This window comes from Mustela lutreola, chromosome 13, assembly GCF_030435805.1.
Source record: "Mustela lutreola isolate mMusLut2 chromosome 13, mMusLut2.pri, whole genome shotgun sequence".
Lineage (NCBI taxonomy): Eukaryota > Metazoa > Chordata > Mammalia > Carnivora > Mustelidae > Mustela > Mustela lutreola.
Genome location: NC_081302.1, coordinates 76,520,198 through 76,539,024, shown reverse-complemented (window position 1 = coordinate 76,539,024; position 18,827 = coordinate 76,520,198).

Here is an 18,827-nt window from a genome sequence, read left to right as displayed (position 1 = left end):
GTTTCTTTTCTCTTCTCTTCCCTTCTCTTCTTCTTTTCTTTTTTCTTTTTTAAGGCATAAATGGGAATTGTGGCTTCACATATGGTGCCAGTTGAGTGATAATACCCTGCAATGGTGGGATTCCACTTTTTTCTAGTTTCCTAAGGTGGAAACTTATATTAGTGGTTTTAGATCTTTGTCTCCCTCTGTTTTTTCTTTTTAACTTTTTTAATGTGTTTGTCCTAGAATTTGCAAGATACATTTACAACTAGTCTAAATCCACTTTCAAATAACATATCACTTCAAAGTTAGTGCAAGTATATTATAACAAAGTATTCTCAATTTCTCCTCATCCCTTATAACTTTGCTGTCATTTATTTCTGGAATCCATAAGCCAAAATCACTGAATACATTACTGCTATTAGTATTTCTTTTAAGATTTTATTTATTCATTTGACAGACAGAGATCACAAGTAGGCAGAGAGAGAGGAAAGGAAGCAGGTTCCCTGCTGAGCAAGAGAGCCAGATGCAGGGCTCGATCCCAGGACCTTGAGATCATGACCTGAGCCAAAGGCAGAGGCTTTATCCCACTGAACCACCCAGGCGCCCCTGCTATTAGTATTTTGAACATACTGTTACATATTAGTTCAATTAAGAGTAAAAAAGACAAAATATTTTATTTTACCACATTTATTCCTTCTCTAACATTCTTTTCTTTTTGTAGATCCAAGTTTCTGACCTACATCATTTTCCTTCTCTCTGAAGAACTTTTTAACATCTTGCAAGGCAGGTCTATGGATGACAAATTCCCTCAAGTTTTGTTTGAGAAGGTTTTCATCCTTCACTTTTGAAGGAGAATTTTACTGGATACAGAATTCTAGGTTGGTAAAGGTTTTCTTTCTTTCAATACTTCAAATATTTCACTCTACTCTCTCCTTGCTTGCATGGTTTCTGAAGAGAAGTCTAGTGTAATTCTTATTCTTGCACCTGTAAAACTAAGGTTTTGTTTTTCTCTGGTTTCTTTTGAGGTTTTCTCTTTGTCTTTGATTTTCCAAAGTTTGAATCTGATATGCCTAGGTGTAGGTTTTTTGGTGTTCATCCTCCCTAATATCTCTAAAGTTTCCTGGATCTGCAATTTTGTGCTATTATTAATTTCAGAATATTCTCAGTTATTATTGCTTCAAATATTTCTTCTGTTCCTTTCTCTCTTCTCCTTCTAGTATTCCCATTATGAGTATGTGACACCTTTTGGAATTGTCCCACACTTCCTGGATATTCTGTTTTATGTTTTTTATTCTTTTTTTTCCTCTTCGCATTTCAGTTTTTAAAGTTGCTACTGACATTTCTTCAAGCTCACTGATTCTTTCCATGGCTGTGTCCAGGCTACTGAAGAGAGCCTTTCAAAGGCATTCTTCATTTCTGTTTGGTGTTCTTTTTATTTCTAGCATTTCTTTTTTATTCCTTCTTAGTGTTCCCATCTCTCTGCTTATATTACCCATCCATTCTTACATACTGTTCACTATTTCCATTGGCACCCCAAGCATATTCATCATAGTAGTTCTAAATTTCCAGTCTCGTAATTCCAACATGTCTATCCATAGCTGAGTCTTGTTCAGATGTTTGCTCTGTCTCTCCAAACTATGCTTTTAATCTTTTGATATGCCTTGTAACTTTTTGTTGAAAAGTCATACATAATGTACTGGCTAAAAGGAACTGAGGCTTTTAATGTGAGGTTTTATGTTTATCTATATAGGGGTGAGATTGTGTTTCATGTTTGTTATACTTGTAGGTGTCTGAGGCTAATATTTCCTAAAATTTCCTGGTGTCGTTTCTGTGTCCTCTGTTATCTTTGAATATCTCTAGAGACTCCTTAAATAAGGTTTGAGGTATGTAATTCTTTCTGTTGTATTCTTGTTATTATACAGGAACCCTATTAATGTGGTGATAAGCTAAGAAGGGAGAGGAAGCTTCTATAGTTCTATGATTCTGTTTCAGAATTTCAGTGATCCTGTTCCCCTGGGCTGTGACATTCACAAGGGCTACTTAGTTCTGTTTGTTTGTTTGTTTGTTTGTTTGTTCTGTTTTCAAAAGTTATACCAGATAGCTAGGGAGGCTAGAGTTGGTATTTCCCTTTCCCCGGTCTGGTTAGGTTCTGGAAAAACTTCACTTGGGTTAGACTCTGATAAAATAGTTTCTCTTGAGGCAGGTCTTCTTAAGAAGAACAAAATACTCTGGGCATTTTTTGGAAGGGCTACTTTTCCTCTCCTTCTGACAGAAGCACAAGGAGATTTTTCTCCAGTCTTCACTGTGATAGCCTGATGGTAAACACTAAAAAACGTGAGTACTTCCCTAAGACTGGGTCCTTGAGTTTTAAATCTCACATAAGTGCCCACACAGAGTCTTTAGCAATTTTTCAAAAACACATTAAGTTTTTCTACTCTGCTACTGGTCCTAACAGAGGTTTCTACTCCTGGCCTTTTGCTGTGGTAAGCTGAGACTCTCTGTGTCTTCTTGTCTTCTCTCCAAATTTGAGGCCATGGTTTGCTCCATGACCTCAGTTCTCTAACAGGTCTAAGAAGAATTAATTGCTGATTTTCAGTTTGTTCAGCTTTTTCCCTTTTTATAAAGAGTAATGAGTTCCCAACTCTTTACGTGCCAGAACAGAAACTCATGGTTCTGCTTCCCAACTGAATCCTAAGCCATGCATTGCCATCTGCTGCCATTAAACAAACAAAGAAGATATCTTTTCCACTACTTTGTGGGAAAAAATATCCAAGAGATTGCTTACTTTACAAATTTACAGTGCTATTAGCAAGTAAACGGCTCTTTTCTCTTGTTGGTATTTTCTCTCACGAAATAACCCCTAAGGACCTCAAACCGTGAAATCTAACCTCTGGATAAATGTAGCTACTGGATTTTCTTTTCAGAATTTGCAAAACCTCAAGACTTCTAATAAGTCAACCCACAATCAAAGTATGACGTTGGTTTTAATCTCAAATTATTTTTATTTAGCTCAGTCTCCCATTTTTCTACCCTCTCTTTAGAAAACCACTTGAAAAATCCCATTTGACAGGGATATTATTACAGTTTGTAATGCCCAACATCAGGGCAAGACTTTTTTTTTTCTCTTTTGTAAAATCAATTTGAGTTATTTACAATGAACTTAAAAACCATGAACTTTAATGAAAAAGCTTGACAGGTTTGATGTATGATAGACTAACGTTTAAAAAAAAAAAAAAAAAACAGAAAAAGATTTTTTTCTTTTTGGCCATGAAATAAAAACAGGGGTCTGGCCACTCAGAGTCACTTCTGAGAGAGGAGAGAAATAGAGTTGTCCAGTGATTATAAAATTTCTGCAGAAAAGTGCAGAACAAAGGAGATGTAAATGTTTTTCCATCAATGGAATAATGTAGCAGGAGGGGGTTGCGTTTTTCCCAACAAATAGAATTGTTGTTTTGTGTGTGTTTGTCTGCAAGCTGGTTATTGATTACAGCACTTATTTGATTCCATCCAATAATTATTTTTCAGGAGAACCACAAAACAGGTAAGGTATGGGACATCCTTGCAGATGGAGTCTGGATTCAGCCATCGATGGCCCAATGAACAGGACATTGGACATTTGTCACCGCACTCCTTTATGCCTTCCGCTGCCTCTGCAGCCTTGCTCCTTGCTTTGTAAATGCTTCCCAGTACTTGTAAGCAGTTTCTCAAACATAATCTTCAACCGCGTGTTTACTTTGACCAGTGACTGTTGATTTAGAAGGAGCTCCTTTTACAAAGGAAATCCATCCACTTTTCCTGTGTCTAAAAGGCAAGAGAGAATAATTGTGTCGTGGCACCCAGCCCTGTGTGTTTAGAACTTTGAAATGATCACGAAATTACTTTTCCCCTTTCATTTATTTTCCTCTTAAATCCTGTTTTACAGTAATCATTCAAATGACTTAGCTACATGGTCAGCTAAATAATAGCTTTAGGAGGCTGGCGATTTTAAAGAGGGGAATCTAAATAGCCACTTCTCAGTGCAAACCTCTTAAAAAGTATTTGTTTAATGAACGAGAAATGTCTGGAATAGGAATGAAAGTGTGTCAAAAATACAATTGCATTTTCTGAAGCCCTTTTATGCAAGAAAATGTAGATTTCACTCCTTGCTTGTAACTTTTGTCAAGATTGTATTTGTAATTGTCTCTTTGCGTGCAAGGAAGAGGAAAAGAACAGGGCAAGATGAGAAAGCAAAACATCTTTTTAGAATATTAATGACATCTACCTAATGGCTTACTAATCAATACAAAGTCATAGACTTCACAATATAAATGCCCCATTTTTTTAAGTTGGAAAAAACTCTGGACCCAGCGTTCTGTCCCTTTCACAAACTCTTTGACTCTGTGAAGTTTATTCCTTGTGATGACTTCATTCTTTGGTTGAGTATAATATTTGGACTACAGAAAGAATAAAAGTCAGTTTAGTCTAAATTAGGTTGGAATGTTCGTTTAACTTGGTAGTTCCCGTTCAACAGCAACCCTTCCCCAAACAATGACAATATCACACAACTGGGAGACTGGGTGAGAAGGTCCTTCTTAGTTGGGCTTGGGACTCGGTGGGCTCAGGGAGGCCTCCAGTTGCTGAATCTGCTCACAAGAGGCTGGGGGAGTTGGATGTACTCAGATATACTCAGGAGGAATTAAAATAATCGACTACCTCTGTCATTTAAACACTGGATTAAAAAATACGTATACTATGCTCTTCGGAAAATGTCAGTACGCAGGAAGAATGCTGGAATTAGAAAATCCCAAATTGGCAGTTTGGTTAAGAATCATCAGTGGATTCTGAAATCGTGGGCAAAAGTCACAGGCGTAAAAAAGACACAAACTATCCGTGACTTAAAATGGCTCAAATTATGTTTTTTTGGTTTTTTTTTTTTTTTTTTTTTACTTTAATGGTGCAAAAGCAATATGCAGTCTGTGAAAAGCATGCTTTGAATTCTGAATTTGGATGCTTTCCCAGGCTAGCGATTGGCCACCGATCCTCTCTGGGATGGAGGGCGGTGGCAGCACTCCAAGCCCCCAGTCAGTCATGTGACCACCAGGATCAGTGACCCACACACTGACCACCACTCTGTACCCAGACAATCATTCTGTTTTCCACTCTCAGTACAGTATTCAATCAATTACAAGAGATAGTCAGTACTTGATTATGAAATAGCCTTTTGTTTGATGATTTTGTCTGATGTAGGCGTTCTGAGCACATTGAAGGTGGGCTAGGCTAAGCTGTGATGTTCGGTAGGTTGGGCGTATTAAATACATTTTCCACTTAAATATTTTCAACTTCCATTGGTTTTATCAGGATGTAGTCCCATTGTAAGTTGAAGAAGATGTGTATTTGCACCTTTCCAAGTATCTCCCCATCAGATGCTTAAATACAAAAGGGAACAGTTAAATTTCTAGGGGACAAGCCTGGCCTCACCACCTGAAGTGAAGGTCAAAGTTAACATTGTTGGGCACTTGGGTGGCTCAGTCAGTTAAGCATCTGCCTTTGGCTCAGGTCATAAACTCGGGGTCCTGGGATCAAGCCCCACATTAGGATCCCAGCTCAGTGGGGAATCTGCTTCTCCCTTTTTCTCCACTTCTCCCCCTGCTTGTGCTTTGTCTCTTTCTCTCAAATGAATAAATATATATATATATATATATATATATATATATTTTTTTTTTTTTTTAAGTAAAGTTAACATTACCAATCAGGGAACAAAGCAATACAGTGTACCTCCCATGCTGAGGACACAGCATTTCTGCGATAGTCCTACTGTAAGTATGCAACCTGGATCTGATCATGAAGAAATATCAGAAAAATCCAAATGGGGAATCATTCGACAAAACAGTTGGCCCATGTGGCCACCTGGGTGGCTCAGTCAGTTAAGTGTCTAACTCTTGTTTGGGCTCAGGTCATGATTTCAGGGTCCTGGTGTCGAGCCCCATGTTGCACTCCCTGCTGCAGGGAGTCTGCTTCTCCCTCTCTTACCCTCTGTCCCTCCAGCAAAGCTTTGCTATAGAACAGACTGGGTCTTCTGTGTATGGCTCCCCACCAACCCATACCAGGGGACACTATGCCAACAAGAAAAAGCCTACACCGAAGCTGGACAAACCTAGTTCTGAATTCCAGCTTTAGTACTTCCCATGATAATTTGGACAAATGACCTTGCTGAGCCACTTTTCTAATCTGGAAAATATGGATAATGTTTACCTCTCAGAGTTACTGCAAGGATTAAAAAATGCAGATAAAGTATCCAGCATAGAGTGTGATACAAAGAACAGAGGCAGTATTAGTTCCTTCCTTTTTTCCTATTCTCTTATAATCCATGACTGGAACAATTAATATGTCAAATTAGCATGCAATAACCTCCACGTTGGGTGGGAGGTCCATGAGTGATTGCTATATCATTAAAATTTGATTGATTAATCAATTAAAAGAGGCCGTGAGTGGATAATAATGAGTGTATCTTCAACTCTGGATTATGATTAGTACAAATCTGTGTATCTGATGCCCAATATAAAATTACACATGGTTATGTGTTCAGGCAGTTCTTCTTCATCCGAGAAATTGAGCATTTATGTTAAAAAGTTGAAAAAAAGAAAGCTTTTCAAATTTTGCAAGGCTGGGAAATCACAGCACCAAGAATTTCCATGTAAAAAGCCGACATGGATTAAGCATACACCAAACCTTTTAAGAAGTGAATGACTCCAGGCAAGTTCAGTTGCCTGAATTTCACCTATTTTTGTAAGGCACAACCATGAGTTCAGTAAGCTAACAGGATGGGAGTTATAATCATTCAGTCAGTCAGTCAGTCAGTCGGCTAACACAAATTTTTGATTACCTATTATGTGACAAGTTTGCTCTCCAGAGATTGGAGACTAGACCGGGGACTCGGGCATGGTGGCGGTCACCAGTAAGCTTGGTGAGAGCAGCGGTTAGTGGACAGGTAAAGGGGAAAGGCTGAGTGGGGCTGCTTCAGGAGAAAATATGAGTCAAAAATAAGTAAGGACAGTGAGTACTGAACACTTGAGGACTGCCGCAAAGGAAAGCCAGAATGTTGGGTTATAACTGGAAGAAACATGGAGTCAAATCATTTCTTTTTAAGGTCGATGATACTGCACCATATTTGTACGTTAAAGGGAATTGTCCAGAAGGAGATGCATGAGATAAGAGAGGGAAGCTGCAGAGCTGAGACCTTAAAACATGAGAGGGAGAGGACTTCTAGTACAAGGGGAAGTAAAGCCTGGTCCTATGCAAGTCAAAGCCACGGGGAGGATGGAGGGAAAACAGGGGAAAGAGCCAGACAAGGTCAAAAAGGAGTGTGGGAAGAGAAAGTTTCCATTCAAGAGATAGAGTGAAAGCAGTGTCCTTAGGAGAAAGCAGGCTTCAGTTACAGCAAGAAGATGACTTCATCAATTATGAATCAGTTTAGTGCAGCATGAATAAACTTTAACAAAATCGAAAGAGAATATATATAATAGAATGGAAAATATAAGAACATGGCTCATAAACTTTAGATAAGCATTGTTCTGTAAATTCTTTCATTTCATTTGTGTATGTTTCATTTGTGTGTGTGTGTGTGTGTGTGTGTGTGTGTGTGTGTGTGTGTACTAGATATATATATATAAAATGTATTCCTTCATGCAGATTGGGGCAAGAAAAGCTCAAAAGCCCTACGGCATGAGGTGACTGTAGAACCCTATGGAGATAAGGCTCTTCATGGTGATGGATGACTGGCTGGTGTGGAAATAAGAGAGGAAGTGAGGCATGATGGGTTAATTTCATTGATCTGTGAGTAAAACTGAGTCCTAAAGCCCCAGGCTCTGGTGGCTTATCAGGGTTTGTCCCTCACCTGGGCCCAAGTTTATGTGATAGCTTTAGCATCTGATCAAGTGGCTCCTGGTGTCTAGTGGGTTCTGTAGGGTGGAGAATGCTTCTTCTGCAGCTCAGGCAGCTGTGTTGGGAGCATGAGGCATACCCATGGCCCAGAGGGTGTGTTTAGGCGGAATGAGGCTGGTACAGATTTGCTTAGTCCAAGAAATCTTCATGGAGAAAAGCTGATCTCAAGAACTGAAGGTGAAATAATCTTGTAGCCTTGACAACACCAAATCCTCGAGAAATGCTTGGTTCAACGTCATCATGATTAATTAAAGAGAGAAATACCCAGGAATGGCAGCAACCTCAATGCACTGATTCATTTTTCCAGTCTATTATATTCGAGGTTGAGTTTATGCTAATCTTGTATGGATGAGTTGGATATTTTAGTTCTATTAGTCTAAACTCACTGGAAAGAGATCGTGAGCATAAATTCAATCCCTGTAAATATAAGGTTTTAAGAAGTGTCGCAACTGTGAGGCTTGGACCAGAGCTCTTCTAGATATGGTAGCCTCTGTTCATTTTTGGTCACAAAGAGGACCAATAGGACTTGAGGATGATTCAGGGCAAACCCATCCCCAATAAAGAAGTTACCAAAAAAAAAAAAAAAATTAGTATCACCTTTATTTATGAAAGTCAAAACATTATGGTATTTCCTTCTATCTTTGAAAGAAAGGTAGTAATCTCATTTGTAATGCTTAGAGGTTTCCTAGAGCTAAAAGACAGAAAGTCTAGTGAAAAGGTTGGCTTCCACCCATTCTACCAGAAGCATTCATCACCGAAAATAATACTTCCCATCTCAGTGGTCCTCTGTGTGCTGTAATATGTATATGTACAGGGTGTTCACATGGCTCAGTTCCTTAGGTTTTCATGACCGCGCTCAGAGACAGAATTCATGGATGAGGTTAGACTCGGTGAGGGCCACCCATCACTCATTCAATCTGTATGACTGTCATGTGTTGTGCCAAACGTGAGGCATCATTCTGCATGGCGGGGTTTCGGTAGTGAACAGAAAGAAGTGCCATCAACTTCTCTGGACCTTCTCAGGACACACTGGAGTGGGAGGACTCACCCCAGGCTCCAGGCGAGAACATGATCAGAGCAGATCCGAGCCACGTCCTCTGGCTCTGGTTCCAGGGCTCCTCCCTCCCAACCTCCCCATCGATGTTGGGGAAAATGGACAGCAAACCCCAGCATTCTTCTCTGACTTACATAGTGCTTCTCCCCCTATGAAGATACGAAAGATAAATGCTTTTCCTTTGCCCACAACGAGACGGGGATTGCAGATTAAGATCCCCATTTTGCAAAGTTTACAAGTCATTGAGAGAATGGGACTCGAATGCTTTCTTGCTGTACTGTTTTCATCCATTATATTTTTACTAAATTTGGCAATATTGCAATTCACATGCATTTAGAGCACTGACCTGGCCCTCTGTTCTAATATGGCCTCAGTCCCAGACACTTACAAACCTTCAGCTATGGACAGTTGACAATCGTGCACGTAGACCTCCAAGTCTTTGCAGGTACAGACAGAGGAAGGCAGGAGGACCCGACTCGTGGTCCTGCTTTGCTATAACATCCCAGGGCAAAAACGTTTCACATGACAGCATAAAACAGTGACGATTAATACACATATTCCAGAGCCCGGATGCCCACCTAGTGGGAGAACAGCAACTAATTTACGGTTTTGCGTCTAAGCTGGGCGAGGACTGGGAAGACGGTAGGGTGTGCGCCCATTCGGGTGCATCTGAACCATTTTCTTCATCTGTGCCTAATTAGTACAAACTTCCCCAAAGGAGCTGAGGTCCACTGAGGCTTTTCACTGGCAGGGGAGGGAGTAGGAAGAAAGAACCGGTGGAGGGAAGCCTAACAGTGAATTGTTCAAACTGTATCTCTGTTCAGTGTGTCAAATACATTCTGGAAGCAGGTGCTCGAATTCACAGGCTCTTTAGAGAGAATTTAGCAGCCCCAGGAATATATTGGTTCAGAAGAAGGAAGGAGGGGCGGGAGGGGGGAACACACAGCATCAGCTGCTTGGAGGGAAAAAGCTAATCGGAGAAACTTCTCTGCCGAGAGGTGCAGCTGTCAAAGCAATAAGGTAAATGAGTCTCGGACTAAAATGGATTTTGCGGTAGAACTGTGTTCTCCGATAAATAGGGGAGATTGAACTCCAGCACCACCCCGCTATTCCTTGGTAATGCCCCATTTGGGGGCTGACTGGGTGGTCTTAAGCCCACTGCCACCCTGGCTAGCCCGGCCACACCAATCAAGGCCCCACAGCTGAGACCCTCGCTGACCTGCCTCAGGAGCCTTTTTCAAACTCTGATTCACTCATTTGTGTGGGATGCTTTTTTTGCTACTTTATTTATGGGATTACATAAATGAGCCATTAAAAATGTAAATCTTCAGAACAGTGGAATAATACAGATTTAAACAATAAGCTTGGGGCGGTACAGTACAGAAATGGCCCCGCACCCGCGCCCTGGCCCCATCGTGACTATGGCAACAATAAGGGGCGAAGGCAAGGACAGAGGGGAGAGAAATAAAACATCCCTGCATTGTGGCAGTCATTGGCACCGGGAAAAAGATTAGGGTTTTTTGTGTGTTTTTTTTTTTTTTTTTTAAGAAGTATTAGACCAATAATGAAGATGTGCCATTATAATCAACAAAGGAGCAGGGGCATCCCTCACACAGCAGCGGGCAGGACAATCAAGCCCCGCACAGATTCGAGAAGTTGATCCCACCTCGTGGCAAAGTGTTTAACCCTTTTGTGCCTTTTTGCAGAAGCAAAGAAGAAAAAGACAAGGAATCCTCATCTTTATCTAGTTATCATGTTAGGGTGAATTTTTTTTCCCTCTGCTTCTACATGTGAATTTGCTATGGGATCCTCCCACCTGGGGAGTCTATCGGGGCTCAAGCAAATGCTGCAATCTTTCTGCACCGTGGCCCGGTTACCTGGTGACCCGGGAGTTGAGGCCGGAGAGGAGGCAGTGCTGAGACGTGCCCGGGAGCAGCCAGCAGAGGACTGCGCAGGCTCAAGGTCCTGCTGCTGTGCACAGCGGGTAACAGCTCAGACCCCGGGCCCCGGGACAGGTAGGGTGCAGGGCACCGAGCATAGATGGGTAGAGGAAGGCCCGGCTTCCTCCAGGATGGTACTTTAAAGACAGGTGCACCCATGTCCACAGTAGCCCTATTCACCATGGCCAGAGGGTGGAAGCAACCGTGTCTGGAGAGGAAGGAACAAATAAAATGTGGTCTATCCGTACAACCAAATAGGATTCTGCCTTAAAAAGGGAAGAAGGTCGGACACGCGCTACACCGTGGATAAACCTTAAGGATGTGGTGTAAGTGACGTAGCCAGTTATAAAAGGACAAAGACCTTATGATTCCACTTACATGAGATATCTAGAAGAGTAAAATTTGCAGAGATGGAAAGGAGAATTTGGGGACTGGGGGGGTGTCCCTGAAAGCCACAGTAAAGGTCTGTGTCTTGACTTCGCTCCAATTAAGTGGAATGGGTACCATGGGATTACAACACTGTGCTTGGCAGAGGAAGACTTGTAAATGTGGAATCTGATCATGGAGCTGGGACTCTCCCCACTCAACCCTCCCTCAGCAAGGGCTCCCCCAAACGAGTGGACCCTCAGATCCCCTGCAAGGTTGAAAATCACCACCTGTGCTAAGGTCCCCACACTGGCATTTGCTGTATCCGTCCTGCCTTTATGACACAGGAAAGGCCAGGATATTTTTTTTAAAAGATTTTTATGTATTTATTTGACAGAGAGAACACAAGCAGAGGAAGCAGCAGGCAGAGGAAGAAGCAGGCTCCCCACCAAGCAAGGAGCTCCATACGGGACTCAATCCCAGGACCCTGGGAGCATGACCTGAGTCGAAGGCAGCCGCTTAAGAGACTGAGCCACCCAGGCACCCCAAGGGTCAGCATATTGATGAAGGCGCCATGGAGAGTCTGCAGCATGGGGGCTGAGGGGAGAGATAGCTGACGGGGTTTCTATTCAGAAAGAATAGCTCACTCGTAAGCCCAGGTGAGACTCTCCCGCCCTTGATGCCCAGACACCCATGCCACCAAGTAGGAAGCAAGGAGCCATTTCCTCTTGCAGTGACCTCATTAGTACCCACAGCCTGCAGGGTCCCGGTATTCTGGGCTATAATTGTACCTGCCTCTAGTCAACAGAGACCAGACAGGTCTGAGCTCTGTGTCCTGGTCTCCCACAAAGCCTTTCTCTTGTGGCTGCTTATCTTCTTGCCTCCCTGGCGATATCCCTCAACCCCCAAATTTACCCTTTGCATCTACCTTCCCCATTGGCTGCTTCTTCCACCATGGTTTCAGAAACCTCCAGCTTCTATCCCAAAAGAGTGGCTTCTCTCTTTACAAGGTACAATCATTTGCTTCCCAAAGCCAATCCAAGTCAGAGAGACAACACCCCATTCACGGTTCTTTTGGGGGATGGCAGGGAGGAAAGGTACAAACTGAATGAACCCCCACCCCAAATTCCTCTTCTGATCACAGAAGTCTTAGAATTTCAAACCTAGTAAGGAGAGTTTATGACAACCCTCCAGAACAGGTTCTCAAACTTCGTTACATATCGGAATCAACTAGAGGACTTTAAAAAATATTGAGTTCTGGGTCCAGCCTGAGATTCTGATTAATCAGACTGGGGAGAAATTGGGGTATCAGGAGTTTATTAAAGCTCCTCCAGTTGACTGCAATGGGCTGCCAGGACTGAGAACCCCTGGTCTAAAGAAAATGCAGATGAGTCAGAATTGTCGAAACTTTTAAAGTGCTTCCACCTCAGACGTCACAGCCACTGGCCCATCACCATTTAGGACAGCTGGCAACAGTGTTGCAGAGGGATCGAGAAATTAGGCAGAGTGGGGAAAACCATATTTTTTTCTCCTTCAAATAGGAAATGGATACGGACGTCATCTTTCTCTTACAGTGGGCGCTGCGGGGAGCCCAAGAAAGGCCGAGGCAAGTAGCTGTTATGTCCAGAGATGATCTCAATGCATGTAAGAGGCGGCCATCTGGCTGCTGGAAGGATCCCAGAGGGTTTGAAGCAGCTGTGTTGCTGCATCCTTTCACCCGTTCATTTAACAAACATTGGCTGAGTGATTATGGTCTTACTGGCACTTTGCTCAGCCCTGGAGATAGAGCAGAGAACTATCTTCCCTCAGGGGGCTTATATTCTAGGGAGGGATACAGAGATCACACAAGCAACGACCCAAATCATTATTTAAATGATCCTTTCTGGTGACGTCCAGGTGGTTCAGTCAGTTGAGCGTCCGACTCTGGATTTTGGTTCAGGTCCTGAGCTCAGGGTCATGAGATCAAGCCTGGCGCTAGGCATAGAGCCTGCTGAAGAGTCTCTCCCTCCCTCTCTCTCCCTCCCTCTCCCTCTCTTCCTCCTCTACCCCTCCCCACCCCACACAGGTGCGCAGCCATTCCGTCTCAAAAAGAAATAATAGGGGCACCTGGGTGGCTCACTTGTTAAGCGTCTGCCTTCAGCTGGGGTCGTGATCCCGGAGTCCTGGGATCGAGTCCCGCATTGGGCTCCCTGTTCACCGGGAAGCCTGCTTTCCCTCTCCTAGTCCCCCTGCTTGTGTTCCCACTCTCACTGTGTCTCTCTGTCAAATAAATAAATAAAATCTTTTAAAAATAAAATAAAAATAAAGAATAATTTATGTTTAAATAAATGATAATTATGGAATTAAGTAATTATATAAATGATAATTTCTGTAAGAGCTACACAGGCTGGTCAGCTAGCGTGTCACCGTGTCTACACCTTTCTAAGTCCCTGTCCAATCCTCCCTCCCACAGCTTGGACTCGTCCTGAGCACAGAGTAAGACTCACTACATGACACTGAATTCAGGTCAAATTCTTGTTGTTAGCTAAAGTGAATTTGCCAAGTAAGAATTAGACTCAAATAGTTTGATCTCTTATTGCTTCTGCAGTACTCAAGTTGGGAGAGAAGGCTTTTGGTGATAGGATATTAAAAGTGTGTGAAGTGATGTCTTCTGCCGGGGTCATGCAGAGCAGGACTGATCCAGGTGGGCTAACAGAAGAAAGTCTGAACAAAAGCTATCACAGCACAACACAATAATAGCTTGGCAAAAATACTGCTTATGCTATACCCATGAGTACTGAGGAGGCTCTGAATAGGGAAATGATGGGTGTGTGTGTGTGTGTGAGTGGGGGAGTGGATGGCATGGGACACTGGGAGGACAGGACATGTGAGGAGTGCAGACACAGAGAGATGAATTAATTGGACGAGAAAGGCTCCCCATCACTTGCTGCTCTTCCCCTCCCGGCCAGCAGCCTGCCATTGGCTTTGATACTGCTCCGTCCCACCACTGTTCCCAAGGCTTCCCCACAGCTGCAGAAATGTGGTCCTGTCCAAAGCTCTTGCCCAAACCCTACCCAAGAGATGCTCTTATACTCACAGAGTATAATACACACACACACACACACACACACACACACATCATATACAGTGTATATAGTATACTCCTATATTCAAACCACATAGATGAGGTAGACGGTTCCCTGGGGACTCAACACATTTTCAAACTGCAGATAGCAAAAGAGAAGTTGTGGTTAGGAGCGACCATAGTTCATAGTCTGCCATTTAAATGAGTGCAGGGAAGCCAGGCTACCAAAATTCACAGATATTTTCTATTTAGTTTTAGAATGTAATGTTTTCCTTACTGGACTTAAAAGGGCAGAGTGGGAGTCTTTGGAGAGCAGATACTTTGATTAATATTTTTATTCTAATAACAAAGTAACTTGCTTAAAATAGGCATTTGATAAATCTTTGTGACACAAATTAAATGAATGATTTACTTACTCAGAAAACTTAGCGGGGAAAACTAAGGAATATTCCTACTATATGAATACTTCATTTCTAGAAAACCTCCGAATGACCTAGATTGCTATGCTTTCGTATGTTTGATTTCATCTACCTAGAATACTCTTCTCCATCATTGCTGTCCTCTCTTCCTCCACAATGACCCAAATTCCATGCTGTGATTAAGCTCTGGTTGTAGATGAGTGATGTTCTTCCTGCCTTCAAGGTCAGACACTACTTCTACCCTTGAACACGCTCTACTCACTGGTGCCACGTTGCTGTGAAGTGGCTTCTTGTTTAACTGTCTCCTCATGGAAGTGTATGCTTCAGGAGCCTCTGGGTTATTTTTATCTTTGGCCTCATTGCCTAGCACTGTGCTACAATTAGTCTATAAAGTTTCTGCATACATGCGTGAGTGACTGAAGAAATAGCTATCAGTTAGTGTGTGTGCAGTTAAAAATTAATTTCAGGAAGCGCCTGGGTGGCTCAGTCATTAAGTGCCTGCCTTCAGCTCAGGTCATGATCCTGGGGTTCTGGGATGGAGCCCGCATCTGGCTCCCTGCTCAGCGGGAAGCCTGCTTCTCCCTCTCCCACACTCCCTGCTTGTATTCCCTCTCTCACTGTGTCTGTCAAATAAATAAATAAAATCTTTTAAAAAATTAATTCCAGAACTCCATTGTTTCTTAAGTAAAGAAGTTATTGGAGAGTTTATTTTTTATAAGTGCTGACCATCCATTTTGGTTTTAAATGAATTTTGAATATATGAATGGATAAAATTACTAGGATAATAAAAATAACTAGTGCATGATGGTGCTTACCATGCATCAAACTCATCTCTAAATACTTTAGATACAGAATATTTTCTACTTTCTACCTGACTTACTATAGTCTGGATATATTGTATGTGTGCCCACACACACACACACACACACACACCCCTACCTTCTGATGAGTGGAATCTTGATTATCTATCATTGTCAAAATATATTAATATATAACCAATTATTATATACAATTGTATATATCAATATACAATCAAATATATTAATAATATGATAGAAAAAAATCAAAACCATCATGTTCAGGAAGGAAAGTTTTCCTGCCTAAATCTATAGCTTGTGCTGTACGGTGACTTTTCGGTGAAACAGGTAACTTCGAAAGAACTGGAACACACACTGTGGGGCTTGAAGAAAGATGGTTTCCACTGAAATCAGACCGACAAATGCTCTTCAATCTTACTTTCTGCCAGCTGGGGTAAAGAGGGGAGGGTAGACCTACTCATCCAAGCTCCGTGCCCAGAGACAAATATTTTAACGCCCTAAATGTTTTCACATGTCGAGAGCCATGGAAACTCCCCAGCTGTGAAAGTCATCCTTGCTGGTTCTTTTCATTTTCAGGGTAAGGGAGCACTGCTGAGTGAGGCTCAATCCAGAGGGTCAAGTTCCTGTTCGCCAAATGATTCGCAAACTGAGAGTCGGCTGATTTCCTATGGCTTCACCAATTTTTTCAGCCGGGAAGGGGAGACTTTCGGTGATATGACAGGAAACACGACATGTTCTGCCAGATTTAGTAAAACTGAGGCTGCCGGTGGTGAATGGAAACGAAGGGGGAGAAGGAGAAGGAGGGGGAAGCGCTGGACAGAGCTGCTGCTCACGCGTCGGCATCGCACCGCATTTTCTGGTCAGCGGTGACCACGCCGATTCTTTCTCTTAAAACCAGTGATACTGTGGAACTGGGGAGCATTGTGAAAAAGCATGGCCAGTTGGTCTTTTGTGCCAAATCAGACATTTTCACCTTGCGGTTTTATTGATTTTTCTGGACTCTACTTGGCAAGCAAAACAAGAATTCAGAGCTGTCGGGTTTTGTTTCTTGTTTTTTGTTGTTGTTGTTGTTGTTGTTGTTGTTTTTAATGACTTCAGTGGGAGGGCTCTGTCCTGGATTTCTCTGCCCCTTTCCCACTGAGAAACTCAGACTGATGTTTTTAGTTGTTTACCCCAAAACGAATAAACAAAACCCAGTGACAACATCGCCTCTTCTTTCATTATCGTTCACTATTTCAAGGCTTTCAACACTTTTTAAAGTTGGCACCAATTCATCTCCTATATTTTGCCTTCTTTAAAAAAAAAAAAAAGACTAAAGCCCACTAACTAGTTTAAAAGAGATGATACAAAGCAGGCTTTTTCCTCCTCATGAACTGTGTATATAATTACTTGAATCATGTTGAATTTCACCCATATGCTGGGGAAGGAAAAAAAAAAACAACAGCAAAAAATAACTACTGTGAATTCAAACTGCAAGTGAATGGAACCGGCCTCATTCATAAATGTCATATGAAGCTTTGGTGAAAAAGGCAAGTCTGTCATTCCAGGGACAGCAGCTGTTGTTATGTTGAACAAAATGGATACAAATGGGTATTATTTTAAAGTGAAATGCTTAATTTCAGGCCTAACAAGCACACTGTCCTCTGTGTAGCCCCGTGTCACCGGAGCCATGATCTCCAGTAGAGGGCTTGATTGCACAGGAAATCCAGCTCACAGGCTGCGGCCGACCGGACCAGCAAACACACTGGCAATGTTTGAGTTACTATGGCAATCGCAAAATAGGAAAGCCTTTTCTTCTTTTCCCCATCTCTGCATGCAGCCACAGCCTGCTCCTGAATAGGCCACATCTGCAAAAAGTTTTAACACGGTACTCAGATAAAGAAAAGGATCCCCAAAATGGGCACTGACCCGTCTCAAAAAATGTTGCAAATTTTACATACAAGAATTGGGGAGCCGGGCCACTTTGCACAGGTTATGTCATAATGCAAACACAAAGGGATAAAAGCGCATGAAGGCTCTGGCTGTCAGATACTGAGAGGAGGGAACAGCAGAAGTAAATGACAGCTTAAATGCAGATGTAAGGAGAGAAGTCAAAGATGGGTGACAGAAAGTGTACTGGTCAATGAATAAGGGAGAAATTTCAAGCACAAAAAAACAGACAAAAGGGTAAAATACAATAAAATCTATCTATAGAGATTTACTGAGAAAACCCCCCAAAGCATATTTAGCCAATCTTAGAACCATGAAACCCTGTGAAACCAACACATGGCCCTTTAGACGGGGTCTTTGTAGACTTTCCGCATCCCACCACTGTCTCCGCGCAACTTCTTGACGGGCCCAGGAGGCTCTCACACAATGCTGGGGCCCCCCGGGGGCTGACATTTCAGACACAGCTCAGAAAAATGGATGTTTTCTCATTAAAAAAAAAAACAACACCTCTATATATATCCGTTCTGGATATGTGTGTGTGTGTGTGTGTGTGTGTATCTCCAAAAATATAAATATACATAGATATAAGGACAAGTTTAGAGAATCCTTGGAAAGGACCCTCTAGGGAAGGGCATGGAAGGACTGGTCCACAGTTTCCTAGGGTATCATTGAAAAGATCCCCACCTTTCCCTACACATTTCTTGCGTATCTCACACTTAGATTTTGCATCCTTTCCTCTCTCCAGTATAAAGGTGATGGGCCGTTTTCCGAAACAGAGCTTCAAGCCCGTGCCCTCGGTGTGAGGGAATCATCTCTGGGCTTCAGAAGAACATGGCTCGTCCCCCCTCGTGGCTTATTAACCCCGCCACCCCCTCCACCGAGCCAAATGGTGAGCGATGATGCATCCCTTCTCGAAAAATCCAAGCATCAGGAAGAGGCAAAAATACCGAAATTAATCTTCACCTCTTTTGACTTGGAGAGCTATTCACGGCGTGAAAACAGTTGGAAAAGACTTGGGTGGGTAGCTGACTGAAAAGTCACCATTTGCAAGAGTTGAAACTCCGAGGGAAGAATACTTTTAAATAGCATGAACTCACCACAAAAAGTCCACAGTGCTGAAAGGCGTCCAGAGTCCGGTAAAACTGACACTACATTTCACATTCATGGACTCTTGTTCTTTTGGGGGAGTTTTCTTATGAAGAGAAAGAGGCCGCGGAAGACAATAGTGTTACCTTATCAAAGTTCATTCATGCAGCTATTTCAAATACTTTTAACTGCTTGTCAATAGGCCTTGCAAGTCTCTGAGATTCTAAACGTTCTGTCACATTTGTGTAC